Raw genomic sequence first — 17,974 nt, 5'->3', positions numbered from 1 at the left:
GCACTAAAGCAGTTGCTGAGCAACCAGAGAACCTCCCTGCAGCAGCCTGGGAACGAAATCTGGGATTTGTGTGAACTGGGGACAGCTTTGGAAAGGCAAAATATCCCCTGCCCCGCTGCCTTGCACCTCTGGAGTGTGGCAGGAGGGTGTGGATGGCAGGGAGTCCAGCCCAAGATGGACCAGGCTCTTCCCAGCTCCTTATGGGATGATGCACCTGGAATGGGGGTTAGGTCCTCGTCGGGTTCCTGGGAATCCAACCCAGGGTTGGACCAGGCTCTTCCCAGTTCCTTCTGGAATTATATCCATTTATTATGATTTAAATCCTAATAGGTTCCTGGGAATCCAACCCAGGGTTGGCCAGGCCCTTCCCAGTTCCTTATGGGATGATACCCCTGGAATGGGGGTTAGGTCCTCATCAGGTCTCTGGGAATCCAACCCAAGGTTGACCACGTTCTTCCCAGTTCCTTTTGGGATGATAACCCTTTAGTAGGGATAAAATCCCTTTAATAGGCATTAAATCAGACTAATGTCTCTATGAGTCCAACCCAGGACCTGGCCAAATTTTTTTCCCAGTTCTTTCTGGGATGATGCACCTGGAATGGGGATTAGGTCCTCATTAGGTCCCTGGGAATCCAACCCAGGGCTTGACCACGTTTTTCCTGGTTCCTTCTAGAATGAAACCCCTTTAATAGGGACTAAATCCTCATTAGGTCCCTGTGAGTCCAACTCAGGACTTGACCATGTTTTTCCCAGTTCCTTCTGGGATGAAACCCCTTGAATGTGGATTAAATCCTAAACCAGGTCTCTGGGAGTCCAACCCAGGGCTTGACTGTGCTCTTCCCAGCTCCTTCTGGAATGATCTCCCTTTAACAGGGATTAAATCCTAACCAGGTCTCTGGGAGCCCAGCTCAGGGCTGGACCATGTTTTTCCCAGTTCCCTCTGGGATGAAAGGAAGCTTCTCCAGAAGCCACGATGCCATCCAGGGCTGCTGGCACTTTGGATGCCCTCGTTCCAGCCGAGCTCTGAATCCCTGAAAGGGTCAAACTCCATGGGAAGGGATGTGCCAACCATGAAACAGCTTCTGGGGCCAGAAACTGGATTCAATCCCAAGGTTTTGGCTGCTGGGATCGTGGATTGCCCTGAGGGTGTTGCTCCTGTGAACAAGACAAAGAGCAGAGCAGTTCCCCTCGGTGACAAATTGTGTGATGTGACAAAAAAAGAAAATGAAACAAACCACTGCACAAAAATTATTAATCCTGCCGTGCTGTAGGAATATGAATTTTTGGCATTGCTGCGTTGGGGGCTAAAGATTTAGGGATCTGCATGAGGTGCTGCAGGGTTTTATTTTAGGTGAAGCTCCTCCTGGGACAGCAGGCACAGATTGACTGGAACTTGTGGCAATAATCTGGGGGTTTTTAGCATTCCTTGGTTAATTCATGAGAAAGATATGGAGCTCCAGGGACAAGAATTGCCCAGGGAGCACGGGGAAGGGAAAACCCCTGGAGCTGTAGGATTGAATTCAGGAATGTTTGTTTTTCCAGCAGAGCCTGCAGCCATCAGATATTTGCCATCTACAGGTGCAAGACTTGGGGAAAAAAGCAACCTGGAATTCCCGTATAGTTTTCAGTGCCACTGGCACGTGGCTAAAACCTGAGATTTTTAGGAATCAATAGTTACAATTTTGGAGTTGCCCTTGGAAACCTCCTGGGAATTCCGTCTCCTCCTGAGCTTTCCCCTGCCAGCTGAAGCGGCCCAGGACTCCACGTTAGTAAAACCTCAGAGTTTAATGAATAAAACCTCAGAGTTTAATGAATAAAACCTCAGAGTTTAATTAATGAAACCATCCCAAGAGGAGGAGCTCAGTGCTGTGCCAGGGGAGGGGGACAGAGCTGGGCCTTCGTGCACATCAAACCTGCTCGGGGAACTTGGGAAGCTCCAGATTAAACCAGCCCGGAGTTTTTCCAGATCTCTCTGCTGAGAGGCTCCCAGCACCGTGGAAAATGTTCAAATATGAATTGGGATGGGGCTGGGAGTGCAGGTGTTTCCCTCCTCTCTTTTCCCAGCCCTCCCTCGTGAGGCTGCTGGGCTGCTCCCGCGTTTTCCTGCTCAATATTCCGTCCGCGGGGGTTCAGCTGTGCACGGGCAGCTGGGAGGGGACGTGCCTGAAAATCGAGTGAAATTCCAAAGGCAGGGAAGAGGAAGAGCTGGCTCCAAAGTCCTGTTTGGCTCTCGACCCCCCTGCAGGGGCTGAGCCCTGGGGGCCGTGCCCTGGGATGCTCCTGGCGACCGCAGGGAGAAGGGACAGTCGTGGTTGCATCTTAGCAGAGCTGAACCTCGATATAAATGAATTATAATTATTTTAAATATAAATTTAATTTAATTATTAATTATAATTATTTTAACTAGTTAGATTACACACTGATCATTGTGTTGATCTGCTGTTTCTGGCCACACAGGACTAATCCCAGGAGTTTTAGGAGCTGGGATAGTGCAGCAGGATTGTGCTGCCTGCTGAGGGCTGGACACGAGGGTGAAAGAGTTGTTTCCACCCTTTCCATAAAGCAGAGAATCCTTTCCACTCCCCCTGCATGGATCCCACACCCACAATAAAATTATGGAAGGATTTTTTAGGATTAATCCGTCTTGGGAATGTGGGGTGGGAGCATGTTCTGTTCTCAGTAATAGTGAATGGAAATAAAATTAATCTGACAGTGATGTTTGGATTACAGGTTGGCATTTCTGCCAGGAAAGGGATGTGCCAGGAATGGTTGGCAGCCCTTCAGCCCAGAACAACCTGTGCCCTGGGTGATTTTATCCCACCTGTCCCAGATCCATGTATTTTGGCTCGGCATTCCACGTTCTCTCCATCCCAGACCCAACCCCACACTTTTTGGGGAGGCAGCATCCCACAGGACAGTGCTCAGGGCCTTGTGCCCAGCTCAGGTGCCCGTCCTGCCCCAGGACCTCTCCAGGTGCTGCTGGAGGAGTGGCTGTCACCTCCCAGGGATGCAGGTGTGCTCTCCCAGCCCCCCAGGACACCCAATATCCTGCTGGGAAGGTTTCCTGCTCTGCCTGTGCTGCCCAAGGGAGCAGCTCCACGTGTGGGTTAACTCACGGGGTGCTGGGGAGCAGCATTTCCCTTCCCAGCACAGCTGAGAAACACTTCCCATCTCCCTTGGAGGAAAAAGGGAGGAAAACACTTCCCTTAAGTTAAAAAAAATACCATTAAAGCTTTTAAAAATCCTTCTGTTTTGACAACATTAATTTTTTTTTCTGTTTTTTTTTTTTTTTTTTTTTTTTTCCCTGAAGTTTTTGATTATCTGCAAGCCACTTTCTGCAGGAATTGTTTTGGGGTTGAGAAAGCTGCAGATACTCAAGCTCCAGGCTGATATTTGAGCAGGATCAAGTCCCACACGGAGCCCGGGCGATGGATTCCAGATGTTTGCAGCTGTCACGTGGTAGCAGTTGATTTTATAAGTAATAGAGCTCCTTGAGTATCTGATTTTGGCAGCGAGCTCCACTTTTGACTACAGAGAAACTGCAGGAAGTTAGAAAGCACAGGACAAAGGAGTATTTTTAGCTAAGTCAGCTGTGAAACTGCAGAGGGAGGCAGGGGTGGAGGAGCAGGATGGGGACGTGCTGAGGGCACTCGCTCAGGTTCCTGCTGCTCAGGGCACAAAATAAACACTCCTTCCCTTCACAAAATAAACCTTCCTTCCCTTCACAGCCTCTGCCAGCACTGAGGCTTCCCCAGGACTGTTCCCACACCAGACTTGGATAAGTTGCTCTCCGTAAGTTTGCCTCACTCTTTTCCAGGCCCTGCCTGTGGGGGCACCAAGATCTGAAGGCCCTGCCCTCATTCCCAGCTCCCAACAGCTTCCTGAAAACCCACTTGGTGTTTTCCCGGTCACTGAAGTGGCATCTCCTGACCACAGGGCTTGTTTAGTGCAGGTCCTGAGATCCCAGATTGGTTTGGGTTGGAAGGGATGTTAAATCCCACCCCATTCCCACCCCAGCACCTTCCACTATCCCAGGCTGCTCCAAACCCTGTCCAACCTGGCCTTGGACACTTCCAGGGATCCAGGGGCAGCCAATGCTTCTCTGGGAATTCCATCCCAGCCCCTCCCACCCTTCCAGCCAGGAATTCCTTCCCAAAATCCCACCTAAATTTCCCCCCTTTCACTCTGAACCCATTTCTGCTTGAGCAGAATTTCTCCAAAGGCAGAGCAGTTCCTCAGCCATGTTCTTGTCTGCTGACAAATCACCAGAGCTCTCTGAAGGGCACATTCCACCATCCATCCCACCTGCTGCGCTGTGTGAGGAACACAAACCACAGCCAGAGGGCTGGAAATTGCTCTTGATTTATGTTCCACGTGTGCATTTCTAAAATGGCCCCGTGGGACTGGTGTGGAGGGGAGAAACTGCAGCCCAGAAGGGTCGGTCTGGGTTTGGGAAGTGGGGTCTGGGATCAGCCAGTGGATGGTGAGAAATTGCTTTAAAAAAATTATTATTATTATTATTATTATTATTATTATTATTGTTATTGTTATTATCATTATCATTATCATTATCATTATTATTATTATTAAATATATAATTATTATAATATAATATATCTAATATAGCATAGTCTTTAATAATATAATTATTATAATATAATATACAATATATAATATATTATTATTATTATTATTGTTGTTATTATTGTTATTATTGCTATTGTTGTTGTTGTTGCTGTTGTTGTTGTTATAATTATTTCTATATTTTCCATTATTAAGCTGTTCTTATCTCAACATACAAATTTGACTTCGATCCTCCTCCCCATTCCACCAGAATGAGGGAGGAGAGCGAGCGGCTCCAAGGGTTTTCATCTCCAGCTGGGCTTAAAACCCACACCACATGGTGGTGGCACCTGCCATCGTGGTGGCACCTCGTGTGGTGGTGGCATCTTCTCACAGGGGCACCTTGCATTGGCAGCAGCACCTTCTGTCACAGGGACAGCTTGTGGGGAGGTGGCACCTTCCATTGTGGTGGCATCTTGAGTGGTGGTGGCATCTTGAGTGGTGGTGGCATCTTGTGTGGTGGTGGCATCTTCCGTCGTGGTGACACCTCACATGGTGATGGCACCTTTCGTGGTGGTGGCACTTCTGTGGTGGTGCCACCTTCCATGGTGATGGCACCTTGTGTGGTGGTGGCACCTTCTGTGGTGGTGGCACCTTGCGTGGTGGTGGCATCTTCTCACATGGTGCCTTGCATGGCAGCAGCACCTTCTGTCACAGTGACAGCTTGTGGGGAGGTGGCACCTTCCATTATGGTGGCTTCTGAAGTGGTGGTGGCATCTGGAGTGATGGTGACACCTCACATAGTGATGGCACCTTCCGTGGTGGTGGCACTTCTGTGGTGGTGCCACCTTCCATGGTGGTGGCACCTTGCGTGGTGGTGACACTTCTGTGGTGGTGGCACTTCTGTGGTGGTGGCACCTTGCATGGTGGTGGCACCTTCTCACAGCAGCACCTTCCATCACGGTGACACTTGGCGTGGTGGTGGCACCTTCCACTGAGGTGGTATCTTCTCCCTTGGTGGCACCTTCTCCAGCCTCCTGGTGGTTCTCCTGCTGAGCTTGTCCCCAAGCTGCCCCCGTGGCCACCGACCTTCGCTGTCCCGGCATCTCCTTTCAGCATCCAGGTGGAAAATCCCCTCAGGGATTTGCTGACAGCACTCAGCTGTCACCCACAGGCGGTTCCTACCACGTCCAGGGTGTCGCCCTGATCATCAGGAGTTTTCTAAAGCCTTCTGAGTTTACATTCTTGTAGAGAACTTTCCCACACAACTTTCTGTAAACAACCTATTGTTTTGCATTCCTTCACAGAGGCAGAGAAATTTGATGTACAGGTGGTTTGTCCAGTGTCGTTGGAGAGGTGGCACGTTCACCCTCCAATCCACTGGCACCTTTTGAGAACTATAAAAGATTGGAGTCAGAGAAAATAAATGAGTCTCTACATCGTGACCAAAGCTATGGTGCGTCGTTTTTCCTTGTGTCATCTGGTGACACAGGGTGTTTTATGGACACGGCCCTGGACTCCTCGTTGCTGGCCACCTCTGGTGACACCACGCTGGAGAAGTTCTCTGTGTTTACTGACAAAATTATTGCTTGACGAGCAGAGCACAGGAGGAGGGCAGCGGGGTGATGGCACATTAATACTTGATAAGGTTGGCAAAAAGCCATCGTGATTATCTGGCCTGAACTCCCGTGTAAAACATGCCTGGGGATTTTTCTATTTGAATTAAAGCTTTAGGTTTGGAAAGGGGGAAAAAAAAAAAACCAAAAAAAAAACCCTCTTCAAATCAGGAGATCTCTCAACGGTTGTTTCAGTGCTTAATAACCTGCACTACTAAAAAGGTGCTTTTAATTCAAGGCTGAATTTTAATCTCGCAGGCACGGGGTTGGGTGTACTTTCATCTGCCTGGCCAGGGAGCCCTCTATTATCACATTTAAATTCCAGAAGTAATTAGAGGCTGCCAGCGGATCCTCTCTTAACCTTCTGTTCGTTAAGGAAAACAAATTGAGTTCCCGCCGTCTTTCATTATCGGCCGAGATCCTCCGCCATCCCCGCGGCTCTGCTCCGGAACCGCTGCAATTTAATGATTTCCAGCGCTGCTGGGGGACGGCCCCTTCCACCTGGGGGATCCCGGGGGTCCTGCCATGGAAAAATCAGCTCGGTCGTTCCCGTGGAAAACAAAGAAACTCCGCGGAATGGTTGGGATTGGAAGGGACCTTAAGGATCGGCAAGTTTTGACCCCCTTGCTGTTGGCACGGCCAGCACAGGAGGTCAAGGAAAAGTTAGGAGCATGTGGCAAAATCCTCACGGATTAAATTGGAGAATGCAGCTTTTCCAGAAGCATTCTTGGAGCTGGAATGTTCTGGCGTCCCTGGGCGTCGTGGCAGGTCCTTGAACCACGGCAGCAGTGCCAGGGGTAGTGAACCGTGCCAGCAGCCTGGGGGAATGAATCCAGGGAAGAAAGGCCTGGAGCCCTCCTGAAGGCAGGGGTTGGCCAGCTGGGGTGACACACTGGGGACAGCTGGGCCACCATGGCTGTCACCTGAGCAGGACCATCACAGGGTTGGTCATGGCCAGCTGAGGGGACACTGGGGACAGCTGGGCCACCTTGGCTGTCACCTGAGCAGGACCATCACAGGGTTGGTCATGACCAGCTGAGGGGACACTGGGGACAGCTGGGCCACCATGGCTGTCACCTGAGCAGGACCATCACAGGGTTGGTCATGACCAGCTGAAGTCACACACTGGGGACAGCTGGGCCACCATAGCTGTCACCTGAGCAGGACCATCACGGGGTTGGTCATGGCCAGCTGAGGTCACACACTGGGGACAGCTGGGCCACCATAGCTGTCACCTGAGCAGGACCATCACGGGGTTGGTCATGGCCAGCTGAGGTCACACACTGGGGACAGCTGGGCCACCTTGGCTGTCACCTGAGCAGGACCATCAAAGGGTTGGTCATGACCAGCTGAGGGGACAGTGGGGACAGCTGGGCCACCTTGGCTGTCACCTGAGCAGGACCATCACGGGGTTGGTCATGGCCAGCTGAGGTCACACACTGGGGACAGCTGGGCCACCATGGCTGTCACCCGAGCAGCACAGAGACAGTTCCTGTGCAGACCTCCAGGGATGAGGTCAGTATTCCTGGGAAGAGAGGAAGTTTTCCTTCCAGTTGCCACCTGCGGGTCACTCGTGGTTGCACCGGGCAGAGATGGATTCGTGAAGCAGTGGAGGGGGAATTTTCCTGTCTGATGGGAAACTCTGGATCCCGCACGGAGGAAACACAGTGACAGCCAGCCTGGGCTTGTCGTCGTTGTCATAGAGACACTGGAACTGCAGCTCTCTCCAAGATTTACATGGATCACTGAATCCCAGAATGGGTTGGGATGGAAGGGAACTTAAAGCTCACCCAGTTCCACCCCTGCCACGGGCAGGGGCACCTCTCACTGTCCCAGGGTGCTCCAAGCCCTGTCCAACCTGGCCTGGGACACTGCCAGGGGCAGCCCCAGCTGCTCTGGGATACAGGTCTGTACATATGGATCACCATGGCACGCCAGGTCCCACCCGGGAAGCGAGCTGAAAGCAGGGAATTCACTTGCTCTTTAAATGCAGACGATGTTATTAAAGCCAAAATGACTAAAAATGACTAAAAGCGGGAGAAGAGAGGCATTAAAATGGAAACGAGCCTCCGCGAGTGCTTTGATATGAGGATAAAAGCGGGATTTTGATCGCGGCTCTCCCAGCGGTATCCGCCACCAACACGGAAACCTCAGGGCCCCGGAGCCTTTGGAAGTGCTCCTGGCACACTGGGAATGTGTGGATTCAGGCCAGGGAGAGGCTGGGCCTTTGTGTTTATTCAGGAAATTAATGAGGATGTTGGAGTGGTAAATCTGCCGTCCCACGGAGCTGCTCCGGGAGAATTCCACGCGGTTTTCCGATGGAATCGGGGGTGACGGGGCTGAGTGAGGGCTGTGGGAAGGTTTAGCCCTGATACATTCAGGATTTGACGTGCTGGGTATCAGACACCCTGTTCTTATATCCAGACCCCACCAGGGAATCATTGCATATTTTTGGGGAATTTTTCTATGATTGTCATTGTGATTATTATAATTTCCTTTTTGGGTGGTGAGGCCCTGGTTGCCCAGAGAAGCTGTGGCTGCCCCTGGATCCCTGGAAGTGCCCATGGCCAGGCTGGATCTAAAAATACAGAGAAAAACCAAAAAAACAGTAGAAGAACCAAGAAGGAAATTCAGCACTGAAGATGAGAAAGCAGAAAAAAGCTTCAATAAAAAGGTTTCCTCTTTCCAGTAATATAAACCCCACATTTATTCACATTTATTCACATCAGATTTTTACCAGGGGATTTATGGAAGGATTTATTGAAGGATTTAGTATTTATTGATCCTCCTGAACTGTGGTTCTGGAGATTCTTCTCCTCCTCACAAGGTCAGGTCCTGCAGGGCTCTGGGGAGGACCCCAAAACCAGAGCCACAGCAAAATCCCCCTCACTCAGCCACAAGTTTGTGTTGGGAAACCACAGCAAGGCCAGACCCACAGTGCTGGATCTAAAAATACAGAGAAAAACCAAAAAAACAGTAGAAGCACCAAGAAACAAGAAGGAAAAAAAAAATCAGCACTGAAGACGAGAACGCAGAAAAAGCTTCAGAAAGAAAAAGGTTTCCTCTTTCCAGTAATACAAACCCCATTTATACATACATTTATTCCCACTGCTGTGTAAATAATACAGATCTTTACCAGGTGATTTATTGAAGGATCTCTCTCCCAGCAAATAAAGGAGCTGCAACGAGGAGCTCTGGTTGCTTGAAGTTGCAATAAATGCAACGCTGCCAGCCCCATACCAGCAAACGTCTCAGGGAGCTGCTTAAATTCCTCATAACCTGAACCACATCCCATAATTTATATAGTACATATTGGTACAGCGTGTTACAGCAGAGTTTATAATAATTTATTAGGGGAGAAAAAGCTATCTCCATTAATAATTGATTCATTATAAATAATGGATTAAGAAATGCTCCTTTGATTTAAAGCCCCTGCTGGTAATGTATGCTAAACTCTGGTGCTGTTTGGTGGCAATAAATCCAGGGAAATCTTGAAGATTTGCATCCAGTTTGCCCAATTCTGCTGGGCAACAGCGGAGGGCAGGTGGGAACCTCGTGGGAAAGAGGTTTTTTTATGGAATTGCCATGGGAAATGTGGGTTATGAGGCGGAAAAGTGCAAAGAAGAAGGGAAGATGCATTTTGATCCAGGTCGGTTTTGGTGGTAGGACAAGGGGGAATGGAAAAGCAGGGGAGATTTAGGTTTATTGGGATGGAATTCCAGGCTGGGAATTCCAGGCTGGGCTGGAATTCCCAGAGCAGCTGTGGCTGCCCCTGGATCCCTGGCAGTGCCCAAGGCCAGGCTGGAACACCCAGGGACAGTGGAAGGTGTCCCTGCCCGTGGCAGGGGGTGGGATGGATGGGATTTAAGGTCCCTTCCACCCCAAACCCGTTGCCCTGATTTTTAAAAGTGTGAAGTTTTCTTTTATAGTTCTTTTGAAAGTTTTAAAGTTCTCTTAAAAGTTTCCTACACCTTCTAATGTTTACATATTTCTACTGGAGTTCTCACACACTGTTCATGTACATAATGATTGTTTTGCATTCTTCTTTGTAAGAAGAGAGAATTAATAAACTGTTGGTTTGACCAGTGTGGTTGGAGAGGTGGCAATTCCATCCTCCAATCCACTGTCACTTTTAGAATTCTAAATATTACGAAGTCAGAAATAAAATGAGCTCTTTTTCTCTTTTGAACTTACCAAGTGTACTCATTTTGTGTCCAATAGCGACACAAACCCTTTTGGGATTCTGTGATCCCACAGCAGGAAAGATTCCCTGGAATCAGCCCCTCACAAACTGCCCTGCTCTGTTTGCACACACAGAAGGGTTTTTCACACCTGGATCTCAAGCACCTGCTACTTTTCCCTTTTACTCTCACACAAATTCCACATTTTTATGACTGGGATAAAGCAGAGCTGCAGGAGAGAAAGTGAGGAAGTGCATTCCACAGAAAGCAGTTTCCTGATAAAAACTGTGCTTTAAACACCTGAGATCTCGGGGTTTGTCAGGAAATATTGACGGGAATTTGTCAGCAGAGATCAAGAGCTGCCTCTGGCCTGGCCTTTCCAAAGGCCCTTTTCATTTATTTGTTTATTAAAAGCAATAATCCCCGTTAGTGTGGAGAGCACGGGCTCTGCACAAGCTGCAGGAGCAGATGGAGGAGTTTCATTCCTTTCAACTGTTGGGATGGAGACAGGTAGGACACGGTGTGGGAGCCCAAACCTCCATCTGCTGCTCTCACACCTTCACACCAAGCCCTGCTGAGGCCTCCCCTCCCTCCCAGCCTGGAATTCCATCCCAATAAACCTAAATCTCCCCTGCTTTTCCATTCCCCCTTGTCCTACCACCAAAACCGACCTGGATCAAAAGGCATCTTCCCTTTTTCTTTGCACTTTTCCACCTCATAACCCACATTTCCCATGGCAATTCCATAAAAAAACCTCTTTCCCACGAGGTTCCCACCTGCCCTCCGCTGTTGCCCAGCAGAATTGGGCAAACTGGATGCAAATCTTCAAGATTTCCCTGGATTTATTGCCATGAAATTTGGGATTGCAGCACGTTTTGGCGACTGGGAGTATGGAAAGAGCAAAGCCTGCAGGTCGTGGCCCACAGGCATCAAGAGAAAACAACATCACATGGCAGGGCTGGGTTGTTATTTATTAACAATATTAATAATAAAAGGGATTTTTTTTTTTTTTTTTTTTTTTTTTGTGGCTGAGCTCTCTTTTGTGCCACAGAATGACAAAAACTTGGGTGTTAAAAGGGAGCAGAAAGCTCTTTGCTGGTTTTCCTTCATTTTGCCCAAATCCTGGTTGGGATTTAATCCGTCCCTGCTGCTGGCTGCGATGCATTAGCCTAAGAAAGTTGAATTTTTATGAGACATCTCATTGGCCCAGTGTTTGTAAGAGCTTGTCAGTACCTAAATCTGTGTTTTTAAACCATTTGACTAAGCCCCCTTCTCTTCCAGCCTTCAGTCTCCTGTGGTATTATAATCTAAGTTTCCTTCCCTGTCTCCCAGGGCTGACAAGACTTTAATTTCTAATTTAAAAACTGAGATAACATTTATTCTTGGAAAGGAGGCTTGGCTGTAAGTTTGCTTTGTGCAAAACGAGAAAGGAAAAGGGGTGAAAATGACTGTTTTCATTCCTGAGACATTTTCCTATAAAACATGGGAACATTTCCGCCAACACTGGCTCAGCTGATGGATGAATTCATCATCTCTGCACTTCCAGAACGTGCAAATCATGGAATTCCAGACTGGTTTGGGTTGGAAGGGACATTAAAATCCATCTAATCCCCCCTCCTGCCATGGGCAGGGAAACCTTCCACTGTCCCAGGCTGCTCCAAGCCCAGTCCAAGCTGGCCTGGGACACTTCCAGGGACGGCACAGCCACAGATTCTCTGGGAATTCCATTCCAGAGAATTCCTCCCCACACTCCCAGGGAGTTATTCCTTCCCAATATCCCAATACCCCAATATCCCATCCATCCCTGCCCTCTGGCAATGGGAAGCAATTCCCTGTGTCCTGTCACTCCAGGCCTTGTCAAAAATCCCTCTCCAGCTCTCCTGGAGCCCCGTTAGGTGCAGCACAGGGATGATTTTCATTTAACTCCCATTTCCTTTATTAATTTATAATGGGTAATTTGGGATGCACAAGCACTTACTGTCAAAACCCAGCACCAGACACTTCCCTGGCAGGCACAAAATCCCAGCTCCTGGGATAATTAAGGCAGTAGGAGCATTTATCAAGCTCTTAGTAAATTTACAGCCCCTCCCTGAGGTCTCTCCTCCTGCCTGGTTCAATCCTTTGAATCTTGGAGTGATTCCCTGGGCCGGCATTCCCTGAGGATGGACGCTGTGGCTGAGGGGACAGGGGGGACAGGGCCATCCCAACAGCTGGTTCTTGGCTTCTTTTTTTCTGCCAAGGTTGGGATTAAATTGTGAGATGGGATTTCTTGTTGGGACTCAGGTGTTTATCAGTTCTTATCTCTGTCACAGTCTCACAAACTCTTGAGTTCTGCAGCACTTCACTCCAACAAACTAAAAATGGAAGTTTATCTCTCTCTACAAGGCCTTTTAAGGATAAACTGTCCAATTAAGAAATGACACCTGAATTATTTTTATTTTTAACCCAATAACCAACCACCCATAGCCCACAATGTGGGCTTTTTTATCCAATTACACAAAACCACCCAAACCCATGGAGAAGAAGGTGAAGAAGAAGGAGAAGAAGAAGGAGAAGGAGAAGGAGAAGGAGAAGGAGAAGGAGAAGGAGAAGGAGAAGGAGAAGGAGAAGGAGAAGGAGAAGGAGAAGGAGAAGGAGAAGAAGGCAAAGAAGAAGGTCCAGCCTCCACCCTAAAACCTCCCTCTTGCTTTCTATCTATTCCTGTATTCTAAACCCTTAAACTCTGAGTTTTCCACCCTGTGACATCACACACTTCTATCCAAACTCCACACCCACAATCCCAGTTCTGCCATTCCATTTTGGATCCTTCTCCACGGCCTCAGGTCAGTGCAGTGTTCTCTTGGGGGTCAGTGCCTGGCAGCACAGAAATCTGAAATTCTCAGCAGCCAGGGCTCCAACACCCAGCCCGGGATCTCTGCAGAAATTCCCGATTTGCTCTCCACAACGCCCAGCATCCCGAAATTCCAGAGCCGGCACTTCCAAACCACAGCCGGCTCCGCTCGAGGTCTTCCCCATGGGTTTAAAGAGCTCCGAGAAGCAAAGAGGGGAAATCTGATGTAAAAGCCAGGACTCGAGGGCGGCGTTTCCATTGGAAATCAGCTCCTGGGACTGGGAGCATCCCCGGGGACAGCCGGGGCTGTTTGTTCCTGGAATGTTCCTGCTGTTGATTTAATAGGAACAAGAGTGGGTTCATTATCTGTGCCTTTGTTTTGTCTCTCTAATGGCTGGGGCTGTTGTGACCGTGCGCTTTAATGGCTTTCAGATGCCAAAGGTCTCATTTGAAGCCCGGACCACCGGCAGAAAACAAACTTGTTTGCTGCTTTCAGGTTTCAAAAAGCGAAGAAAATGATGGTTTTTCCTCAGCCCAAGCCCCCAGCGTATTTTTGCGAGTTGGTTTTATATCAAAAGAGCGTTTTCCTGATGTAATTATGAGAACTGATCTCGTCCCTGCGCAGGTACCTCTATAAATAATTAGATGTATAATATTTCCACAGCTGTGCTCTGCCAGATGGTTCTGGCTTTTTTTTTTTTTTTTTTCTTTTTTTTTTTTTTCAAGCTTAAAGCAACTTCCTTCCTTTGCAGTGGGGAAAAGCCAACTCTGTCAAGTCCTATAAACTCATCCTTTGAGGAGCAGACAGGTCCTGGAGACCTGGCTTTGAACCTGGAGGAGGAGAAACATGCCAGGGATGGAGCAGCCGGGGAGTGAGCCCTGCGAGGGGCTGGGGAGCGCGTGGGGAGGTCCCTGGCCCAGCCCTGTCGGGTCCAGATGTTTGCAGGTGATGCTCACTGCAGGAACCAGACCCAGCCTGGACATCAGGACCCGGCTCTTCCCTAGGGCTGGGTCATAAACACAGAATTGTTAATTGGGCAGTGGAGCTGGGGAAGGGGCTGGAGAATTCCTGAGGGAGGTGGGAAAGGGGCTCAGCCTGGAGAAAAGGAGGCTCAGCAGGGACCTCGTGGCTCTGCACAGCTCCTGACAGGAGGGGACAGCCCGGGGCGGGGGGTTGGTTTCTTCCTTTCTTCTTCATGGAATTCCTGTTTCACAGAATCCCAGATTGGTTTGGGTTGGAAGTGAATTTAAAGCCCATCCAGTGCCACCCCTGCCATGCCCAAGGACACTTCCACTGTCCCAGGGTGCTCCAGCCTGGCCTTGGGCACTGCCAGGGATCCAGGAGCAGCCACAGCTGCTCTGGGCACCTGTGCCAGGGCCTGCCCACCCTCACAGGGAAGATATTTCTTCTCAAAATCGAATCAAAATCTCCTCTTTTGCAGTTCAAAACCATTCCTCGTCACTGCTCGAGTAAAAAAATCCTTCTCCAGCTCCTCCTGCTGCAAAAGCCTGGCAGGAAAATGTCAGGGTTTAATGGGAGTTACCTCTGCCATGGACAGGGATGTGTGGGCAGAGCAGACCTGCAGAATTACAGCATCAAAGAATCACATAATTAGAGAATCACACAACTACAGAACTACAGAATCACAGAATTACAGAAACAGAAATACAGAACTACAGAATTTCAGAATCATAGAATCAGAGATTTACAGAATCACAGATTTACAGAATCACAGAATCAGAGATCTACAGAATCACAGAATTACAGAATTACAGAATGACAGAACTACAGAACTACAGAATCACAGAATTGCAGAATCAGAGATTTACAGAATCACAGAATTAACTACAGAACTACAGAATTACAGAATGAGAGAATTGCAGAATTACAGAATCAAAAGATCACATAATTAGAGAATCACAGAATTACAGAATGACAGAATCGCAGAACTACAGAATTACAGAATCAGAGTTTTACAGAATCACAAAATTACAGAACTACAGAATCACAGAATTGAAGAATTACAGAATTACAGAATCACAGAATTGCAGAATTACAGAATCAAAGGATCACATAATTAGAGAATCACAGAATCACAGAATTACAGAATGACAGAATCACAGAATCAGAGATTTACAGAATCACAGAATTATGGAACCACAGAATTACAGAATCACAGAATTGAAGAATTACAGAATTACAGAATCACAGAATTGCTGTCACTTGGCTTTTCCATGCCCAGCTCTGCAATAACTCTGAGCTCCCCAGCACAAGCTCCCTTTCCACACCTTCGGGTGCTCCTCGTCCTGTGTTCCATCCCTGGAGCTGTGTGGGAGGCTGGATTTTCCAGCCACTCCTCCCTGCCGTGCCTGGGACTGCCTGACAGCAGAGCTGACAGCAGCAGATCAGGGGGAGCTCAGGCTGGGGCAGGTCTTTGCTGGGTGCAGGATTTCATATCCACGCTGTTCCTCCTGCTGCTGGAGCTTTCATCCCCCCAGGAGATGCAGTGGAGAGGAGGGCTGGGGCACCCTTGGGTGCTGGGGTTGTTGTCTCAGCCTCCAAAGGGGTGCACAGCAGGTCCAGTGATGTCAGAGCCTGCTCCGAGGGAAAAACCCTTCATCCAGCAGGGGAATCAGGAAAACAACCATCACCTTCCTCGGCTTGCTCTATTTTAGGCATAAAAATCACATTTCACCCACATTTCATCCTTGGCCTGCGATGGGAAGTGCTGATTCTTTGCTTTTTTTTCTGCCAAGGTTGGGATTAAATGTGTGAGACGGGATTTCTTGTTGGAACTCAGGTGTTTATTAGTTCTTATCTCTGTCACAGTCTCACAAACCCTGAGTTCTGCAGCACTTCACTCTAACACACTAAAATTGGAGCTCCATCTCTCTCTCTACCAGCCTTTTAAGGATAAACTGTCCAATTAAGAAATGACACCTGAATTATTTTTATTTTTAACCCAATAACCAACCACCCATGGCCCACAATGTGGACTTTTTTTATCCAATTACACAAAACCACCCAAACCCATGGAGAAGAAGGAGAAGAAGAAGGAAAAGAAGGAGAAGAAGAAGAAGAAGGAGAAGGAGAAGGAGAAGAAGAAGGTAAAGAAGGACCAGCCTCTGCCCTAAAACCTCCATCTTGCCTTATAGATATTCCTGTATTCTAAACCCTTAAACTCTGAGTTTCCCACCCTGTGACATCACACACTTCTATCCAAACTCCACACCCACAATCCCAGTTCTGCCATTCCATTTTGGAACCTTCTCCACAGCCTCAGGTGGAATGCAGTGTTCTCCTGGGGGTCAGAGTCTGTCAGCACAGAAATCTGGAATTCTCAGTAGCCAGGGCTCCAATATGAAGAACCATCCAACTTGATTTCTCAATTTTTCCTCATTATTCCCTTTCCAGGGCCTGCCTGCTTTAATCACCCCCACTCCACATTTGGGAGCACTGCAAATCAAACCCTCACCCCGTTTTCCCTCTCCTCCCCTGAACCCAGCTGACAACTCAGCCAGCAAAAGGCATTTGGAAGGCAGGGCAGGGCTGCAGCTGGGCTGTGCAGCTGCCAGGCTGCATCCCCACCTTCCCAGTTCCCGGGATGTGCCCAGTGACCCACACCGTGCTGCTTTCCACCACGCTGGCTCCCATCACCTGGGCTGGGAAGTGACAACTTCCATCCAGTCATTCCCACCCCTGCCTCATAATTGGGTGTAATCCCTGGATAACCTATTTCCCACTGCTGTCGCACACAGCTGCAGGCCCTGGTGCCTTTAGAGAGGAGTTTTTGGTTTGTTTTGGTGCTATTCAGCACCGAGGGGCTCTTTCCTGGGCTCTTGGAGCATTTGCCAGTGGTAAGACGAGGGGAAATGGCCACTAGTGGAGGTTCACGTTGGGTATTAAGGAAAATTTCTTCCCTGAAAGAGTGATTGAACATCAGACCAGGCTGCCCAGGGCAGTGGTGGAGTCACCATCCCTGGAAGTGTTAAAAAACAAGATGTGGCACTTGGGGACATGGTTTAGTGGGCGAAAGTTGGACTTGGAGGCCTTTTCTAACCTTAACGATTCCATGATTCCTCCTGAATTCCAGCCTGGATTTGTCCTTCACCCCACACTGAAGATGCCCAGAGGGGGAAGGAGCTGAGGTCTCTGTTTTGTAGCTGAGGAAAGGGGTTGATGCCTGCTGGTGGGGCCATGTTTTTTGGGGGTCAGCACACAGGAACCTTTATCTGCTGCCCCCCAGCCCCACCCCACTGATACCACAAACTGCCACGTGGAGATATGGGATAAATAATTTGGTTTTCGCTGTTAGAACCTCCCAAGCTGCATCTTTGAAAGCCTTTTTGTGGTTGCACAAGGACAGTGTGGAAAAATACAAAAAATAATGATTTAAAAATAAACCCTGACACTTTATGTCCCTTTTATCCTCAGTTGTTCATATTCCCCTTGTTATGCACCAAATTTGTGCTGGGGAAACAATGAAAATCTGAAGCAGAGGAAAAATTTTAGAGCTGTGAGATCTCTTCCAGGTCCCTGAGCATTTAGGCTGGGAGGGCTTTGAAGGGGACCCCAAAAATCCCTGCAAAGGGTGCTGGGCACCCACCCGCAGCTCTGCCCTGCCAGTACCAGCACTGCAGGTTTTCCCTGCTCCAGGAATTCCCGCAGGAATCCAGGATTCAGGGTGTTTAATCCTTGCAGGCAATTTTGGCAGAGAAATCCCTGTGCCATGGGTGGCACGGGTGTACCCAGCCGTGGGAACTTGGGGATGTGGCTTAGAGGT

At 48.7% G+C, this 17,974-nt stretch overlaps 1 long non-coding RNA gene across 1 annotated transcript; it reads left to right on the top strand.

Annotated features, from left to right (window-relative positions):
• Positions 1 to 7,930: 7,930 nt before the first annotated feature.
• LOC128810343 (uncharacterized) lies at positions 7,931 to 9,183 on the top strand. The gene is made up of 3 exons (XR_008438019.1): positions 7,931 to 8,085; positions 8,691 to 8,787; positions 9,157 to 9,183. It is a non-coding gene; the product is annotated as an uncharacterized LOC128810343 (long non-coding RNA).
• The last annotated feature ends 8,791 nt before the right edge of the window (positions 9,184 to 17,974 follow it).

Source organism: Vidua macroura, chromosome 7 (assembly GCF_024509145.1).
Source record: "Vidua macroura isolate BioBank_ID:100142 chromosome 7, ASM2450914v1, whole genome shotgun sequence".
Lineage (NCBI taxonomy): Eukaryota > Metazoa > Chordata > Aves > Passeriformes > Viduidae > Vidua > Vidua macroura.
This window is presented reverse-complemented; position numbering and strand designations above follow the sequence as displayed.